Consider the following 7,496-nt stretch of genomic DNA (forward strand, 5'->3'; position numbering starts at 1 on the left):
GCTTTTCTAAGCCTATTGACAATAACTTACACATTAACTGTCTGCGGGGTTCTGTGTCAAATGCTTTAGCAAAATCCAAGTAAACTATATCAACTACTACCACTACTACTACTACATTGTCTACCCGATTACTTACTTCCTCATATTAACAGAGTAAATTTGTTTGACTACTTCTGTTTTTCTTGAATCCTTGTTGACTGTCACTTATAATCATATTTTCTAGCAGAAACTCCTCCATGTGGTTCTTTATCAAACTCTCTAGGACCTTTCCAACTATGGACTGTAAACTTACTGGTCTGTAGTTACGTGGTAATGACTTTGCTCCCCTTTTGCCATTTTCCTTTGTGTACACAGAGCTAAAAAAAAGTGTTTAGTAAATCTATTTTTTCTGTATGCCCAGTTACCAACACAGAGACATCCATTAGGGGCCTACATGCTCTGATCTGATCTTTTTGCTATTATTAAATTTAATAATGCTAATAGTGCTAATACTAAAAAATTTGCAGATGGAAGGTAATGCTAGGAGATGCTTATCTGGCCAGCGATAACATGCTGTGCATCATCACAGTATCAAACACCATTCATTTGCAGCACCCAGGAGAAGAAAAAATATTCTGCCTTATCTGGGGGCTTCTAGTTTTCTGTCAGTTCTTCACCAGACACCATCCCTTGTGCACAGACGTCCCAGAGGCAACCATGCGCTGGGACGGCGCAACCAGCTTCCCAGACACCCTTGTACGTTGGACAAGGGATGGGGGAACAACATTCGAAAAAACACCAGTTGGTCAATCGTGGGACTATAATAAACAAAAAAGCCAATCTGACAGCCTGATAAATAACCAGAGACGAATAAATAGAAACTTTCGGGGTCCTAACGACTTCAGCTCAGAGAAAGTGAGCCCTTTTGCAAGACAGGGTACAACCCCTCTTTTCTTCACCAATATATTGGCCATGTAAAAGGTGGGGTAATATTTGACCATTGGCTATTTAAAAGGTGGGGTAATATTTGTGTAAAAAAGAGGCTTGATCAGTAGAAAAATGGGTTTCTTGAAGCGCCACTGCATCTGCTTTCAGGGAGTGATAGTGTGTAAAGACATTACATACATACATACACATACATACACACACATAACCAATATGAAAACAAAAATACTACCAATAAGCAAAAATAAGCAAAGAATAATAATCAACTCCATGAATGTGTAGTCCTGCCCACGTATCATCCTTGCATGAACCATGCCCCCACTCTCCCAGGCCTCTGTAGACCCCAAACAATCATTCTCTGAAAGGCTAGACGCCTAGGAAGCAACTCAAATCCAGGTACTTTACCAGTTTCATGTGCTCACTACTCGCCTGGATCTGATTCTGGCCCCCTCCAGTTCACCTCCTGAACCTACAGCCTTGACTCCTCCTGCTATATCAGTGTTCTCTGTGCTTAAACTGCTACCTCCAAAATGATTCTCTGGGGATCCCAAGACTTGCCATGGCTTCATCAAACTATGCAACATGATTGACTGGGCTAAGGTAGCATACCTAATTTCCTTGCTTTCTGGAGAGGCCTTGGTGTGGGCGTCCCTACTCTTGGAAAAGAAGGATCTGGTCACCAGTAGTATTGAAGCCTTGCCCTTTAGAAGGGTTTTTGATGAACCTGCTCTCGCCTCCTCACCGGCCAGCGTGCTCTTGAGTCTCTGCCAAGGGTCGCTTACAGTTGGACAGTTTGCTGTTAAATTTTACACTTTGGGGCTGAGCTTGCCTGAAACAATTTGTCAGTCCATGCTACCTTATGTGGCAGGGCCTTTCCAGGAGCATTTCCAGGAATCTCAATCATGACTCTCGCTTTTGGAAAGGTTTTTGCAAATCCCTGGACATCTCTGCGGACTTTTTCTCAGCATATCACCCACAGACTAATGGGCAGACAGTAAGAGTTAATCAAGCCCTGGAGCAATATCTCCGAGCCCTTGTTTCTGTCCACCATGATAACTGGGTAGCACTGCTACCATGGGCGGAGTTTGCCCACAACAACCATGTCAACACCAGCACCAAAAAAAATCACCTTTTTACATTGTCTATGGCAAACACCCTCGCATTCCGTCTCCTATACCATGCTCTGCTGAAATACCTGCACCCGGTGCCCTCCATAGAGACTTTAACCGCATCTCATCTTCTACATGTGAGCGTCTGAAACACACCGCTCTCAGGCACAAGAAGTTTTCTGATCGGCATCGCCGTAGGGTGCCTCTATTCCAACCTGAAGATAAACTCTGGCTCTCCACAAGGAACATTCGTTGCAAGGTGCCTTCTCTGAAATTTGCTCCGCCATTCATTGGACCTTATGTCATTTCTGCCAAGGTTAATCCAGTTTGCTACAAGTTACGTCTACCCTGACATCTCAAGCTGCCCTATGCCTTCAATGTGTCTCTGCTTAAATTGTTGGTCCTGAATCGCTTTTCTTGTCCCTCTCCACTGGCTACTCCTGCACCCGATTCTTCTCATGAAAAATGAAGTCCATCAAATTCTTTGCCCACCTTGGTGTGCCCAAGGACTGCAACCTGGCAGTAACCAGCGGCACAACATCCTCACCATCAGAGGCTCTGGAGAAAACCTGGTTACTGCTTAGACTCTACGCCTTGGCCCTTCTCAGGGCTCACACCACCTTTGTGCAAGCCAAAGCGCCCCCTATTGGTCCTGTCTCTCTGAGCGTGACACATAACATACCTGGTTTAATGGAGAAATTCCAATCTATAACTCAACTGAATGGCGAATATTCGCTCAAAGCGGAACTAAAGTGTGTCCTCCTTTACAATGGCATTATATTTGGGTCAGTACCAATTGGCCGTTCAGTTTCTCTTTGTGAAGAATATGCAGGCAACAAGAGAGTCATTGAGTTGTTGCAATATCACCAACACAATTGGGTCATCTGTGTTGACCTTAAAATGGTATGCTTCCTTCTTGGTCAGCAAAGTGGATAAAACAAGTATTCTTGTTATCTGTGCATATGGGACAGCAGAGCTCATGAGAGGCATTGGTTGGAAATGATTTGACCTCTAGGAAGTTCCCTAAAACCAGGTGATCCAAACTTTCTAAATGAACCACTTGTTGATAGAAAGAAAATTTTATTCCCGCCTCTGCACATGAAACTGGGTCTGATGGAGCAGTTCGTTAAAGCTTTGCAAACTGAAGGAGACTGTTTCAAGTACTTCATTTTGGCAATTCCTAACCTGTCATTTGAAAAAATAAAGGCCGGTGTGTTTGATGGTCCACAGATTTAGCAGCTCAAAGATGAAAATTTCATCAGGACAATGTCAAAAGTCTAAAAGAATGCTTGGGTATCATTCATTGTCAAGAACTTTCTTGGAAACACACGAGCAAATAATTACACAGAAATCATCAAGGAACTCATTGTGATTCATGACATTCAACCTTAATTATACAGTACAACTATGATGCGATTTACCTAACGTCTCATGTGCTGTATAGCAGTTATTTTTTTTTATACCTCTGTTCGTGAAGTTTTAATAGTTTCTTCATGAAGGGATCTTTCACTCTCATGATGCATTCCTCAATATTAGCTGTAGTCTAAATTCCAAAACACAAATAGAAAGCCGTACATTACAGTATTATTTATTTATAAAGCTGTTTTAAGTCTAACTGCTCTACTACGTTGCATAAATACTCAATATTTGCAATACAAATCCAATAAGAAAATAACATTCTAGCTAAACAGGCCTAATTAGTAATGCATTGTAAAGTACAATGGAAAATAATGTAAGTGGCCCCAATGACCTGTACATAAAGGGGTGTAGGATCTTACTCTGTGCTGGTTGGTCTCCCATGTTCATCATTTGGTAGGTAAGAGACTGTCATGTTGCCAAACTTTTATTGCCTTCCTTTGCGATTCCCTGTAAGTTTATTTGTCCTATATATGCCCCTTTTACTTATGTGCAGGAACTTCAGTGCTGTCAACGTATGGTTGAGGTTGTATGGAGTGAGATCTGAGAAAAGTGACAGGCAATTTCTTTGCTGTGAACACTTATGCTACTCCTCGTTTTCTTTTTACATGAGCTGTAGATAAATAATAACTATTCACAAATTGTATCTTTCCAATTATATTGGGTATCTGTAACTAACCTACAAACGGATATTGCTTCTTGTACACTGTCCTATTGCTTGAACTTTAATCTATACGTCGGGATCTAATATCAGACAAGGACCTTGCAATTAAAATCACTGTTTTATTTTACCAACCTTTAAAGCCCACATTAATAATTTATTTTGTCTTTATGTTAGAGTAACCTAACACACTCAAAAATCACCTCACTACTTCCCACTTCAATGAGACTTAGACTTTGTTGGCAGGTCATGAAGTTGTGATGAGGTTACCACTTCTTTATGCACTGTGGTACGAGTGATTCCAAGGCAACTCTGAATCTGTCCTATGGATAAGGTCTCATGCTGCCTGTCAGCCATCTCATCATGGATGTCTGACAGATTTCTGAAACCCCACCTGAACGAAACTGAACTCATCACCCCTCCCCCCTCAAATTCCAAATCTCCCCCTGACATATTTCTAACTGTTAATAACACTGTTATTGGGCCCTCCCCTCAAGCACGTTTTCTTGGCGTCATCTTTAATTCTTCGCTCTCATTAACCCCAAAGACCACCAAACTCCTTGTACAAACTCTTATCATCTCTTTTCTGGACTACTATAACCTCCTCCTCTCTGGTATTCCACTAACCCGACTCTCTCTTCTACAAACTATTATGAATGCTGCAGCCAAACTTTTCCATCTTTCCCACCGCTATTCTTCGGCTGAATCTCTTTGTAGTTCTCTTCATTGACTTTCATTTCACCTGAGCATCAAATTCACGTTCCCATGCTTTGCCTCCAAATCCCTCCACAGCTCTTGTACCACTTACATTTCTGTCCCGATAGAAAAATACTCCCCTAGCCGCTCTCTTCACTCCTCCAATGACCTGCTAATGACATCTGTCTTCTTCTGTCTTCTAAAACCCTCACTACTTCCACTATATATCTCCCATCCTAATGTATGTTACTTCCTCCACCTCTTAGATTGTAAGCTCTTTGGGACAGGGTCCTCTCCTCCTCCTGTATCACTGTGTGTCTGTCTGTCATTTGCAACCCCTATTTAATGTACAGCGCTGCATAATTTGTTGGCACTATATAAATCCTATTTAATAATAATAGAAAAAAATAATAAAAATGGTATACAAGAAAACAGTCTTCATTAAAATCTTATTTAATATTTAACATGAATACAATCCTAAGCTCTATGTATATTTAAATATGGATGTCATTGTGGGTGTGCTTATTGGTTAGGGTGCAGATAGTTTCCAATATTACCGCAGGGACCCTAGCATGAGATTAGCTTTCATGCTAATATCTGATTTTGGTGCTTGATCTTTTGGTTCTTTCTTTATTTGATAGCTTTGTATGAGTTTTGAGCACAAACGTTGCTTTTATCTTTTACAGCTTAGAACAATTCCCTTTTAGGGGACTGAAGTGGATGTGGCTGTAAAGTGGGTCCACTGATGGTGTCAGTAGCAGCAATTATCACCTTGGGCAATGGTGACAGTCTCAGTAATAATAACCTGGCTACAGCTGCATCTTTGCCTATATGGGTAATATAATCCTAAATGCTAATTGAGTACATTAAAGACTTTGATGCTTAGTGTCACCTAGGATCTGTATATTTTACAAGAAGATTCGGATGCACCTAATTTTACTATTGATGATCGATCTTTTTGCAAAAGAAATAAATTGCTACTACTAACTTAATATATGCCTTGATAGAGCCTTGGACAAATAAGTATTTTTAAAACAACACTGACACAGGTATTTTAATTACCATGGTATTTGAAGTAGTCCAATAATGCTACTGCTTCAATATTGTGCACATCTTTAATATTTTTATTTTTAATATTTTGCAGCATATACAGGGCTTTTTTTTCAGTTATTTTATATTTTGCAATTCTGTGAGAGAGAATATATTCACCAACAACAGCACTACTAAATGGGAGAATTACTCAATTACACCATTTTCACCACAACTAATATCCTTTTCTTTGGTATTTAGCAAGCTATAGCCCTAGCAGGGTGTCTAAACAACCACACACGCACTGATGTCACCGGGAACTCCCCCGGTGACTCATCATGTGCAGAAGACGCCGGAGGAAGAAGAAAGAAGTCAGGGATCGTGGTGATAGACGATGCAGGATGCCTGCGGATCAGGTAAGCGCTGTATTTAATATTATTCCCATAAGTTTACCTAGCCTGAATGTGATTTGGGGTTACCGCAACAGTCACACTCGGGGTTAACGCTAAGTTGATTTATATACAGACATATTCCCAAGAAACCCTTTTGGCCTAAAAATTCAAATATTCCCAAACGTGAAGAACATTGAGAATATAAGACTACCCTGGGAACAAATTCCTAATAAATGCTCAGAAGATCTGATGTGTTTATTAATTCACTATTATGAAGAAGAACTAGTAAAACTAGATCAGGAAATCAAAACATTAAAAGCACACCATATGCATATGATCGATACCTCCACCTTCACCGAGAAATTTGACATCCTTAAGAAACATCTAGTAACATTTGCCACTTCAATTGTTCACAAAAAAACACTAAAAACTGTAGAGGGATAAGAAAGCATACAAATGGGACGAACCATCAGGACCTATACCCAACACCAACACAGAGACCAAACCACCAAATACTAAGAAAACAGAACAACAGACCAATCCTACTGACCTTGAAAACATCAATCAACAATTATCAGATCTTTATTTAAACCAATACAAGAAAAAAAGATTTCAAACGAGCAGCTCCAGCTCTACACGCTCCCCCCATTATTAACCTAACCTATTTTTCATCATCTACTCCTCCAAATTCAACAAGCCTCTTGGACAACACCACCCCCACTGACCTTGATATGTTCCCCTGACACCAATATCAATAAACCTCCAATATTGTCATCCTCTATTACTTTTCATATAACACCATCTTTACACGATACCCCATCAACCATTAACGTGAAATCAATAGATATCAATTCAGCATGTACATCAACTTTGCTCACCACAAAACCACACAGCCCAACAGGGGCTATCTCAAAAATACAAAAATCTCTTTTTTAGGATCACTCCACCAACAAATTCCATCACTTATACAGTGCAAAAACACCCTTCTAGTGAGGATGAACAAAAAAGACTAAACCTAGAAGTAATAAACTTATCATCAGTTAAACCATCCATAGAGGAACTAGAAGTTCTCAAAATGGGTCTATCCTTCTGCCCATTTCAGGAACTAGACAAATTCAAAATTATTATATAATAATAATTTTATAAGATAATAACCTTTTGCAAGATACTTGACACTCAAACTAATGTTCGATAAACCCAAAGGCAACGCATTTACACGAAACACATCCTCCTATGGAAACGCTACATCAATGATGTCCTTTTACTTTG

At 40.0% G+C, this 7,496-nt stretch overlaps 1 long non-coding RNA gene across 1 annotated transcript in view; it reads right to left on the reverse strand.

Moving 5' to 3' along the window:
* The window catches only part of LOC140327814 (uncharacterized), a 6,622-nt gene extending 3,045 nt beyond the window's left edge, over nt 1-3,577 (reverse strand). Inside the window, exon 1 of the long non-coding RNA XR_011920139.1 lies at nt 3,497-3,577. This is a non-coding gene — a long non-coding RNA (uncharacterized lncRNA). The remainder of the gene's footprint in view (nt 1-3,496) is intronic.
* Between the last annotated feature and the right edge of the window lie 3,919 nt (nt 3,578-7,496).

Source organism: Pyxicephalus adspersus, chromosome 3 (assembly GCF_032062135.1).
Source record: "Pyxicephalus adspersus chromosome 3, UCB_Pads_2.0, whole genome shotgun sequence".
Lineage (NCBI taxonomy): Eukaryota > Metazoa > Chordata > Amphibia > Anura > Pyxicephalidae > Pyxicephalus > Pyxicephalus adspersus.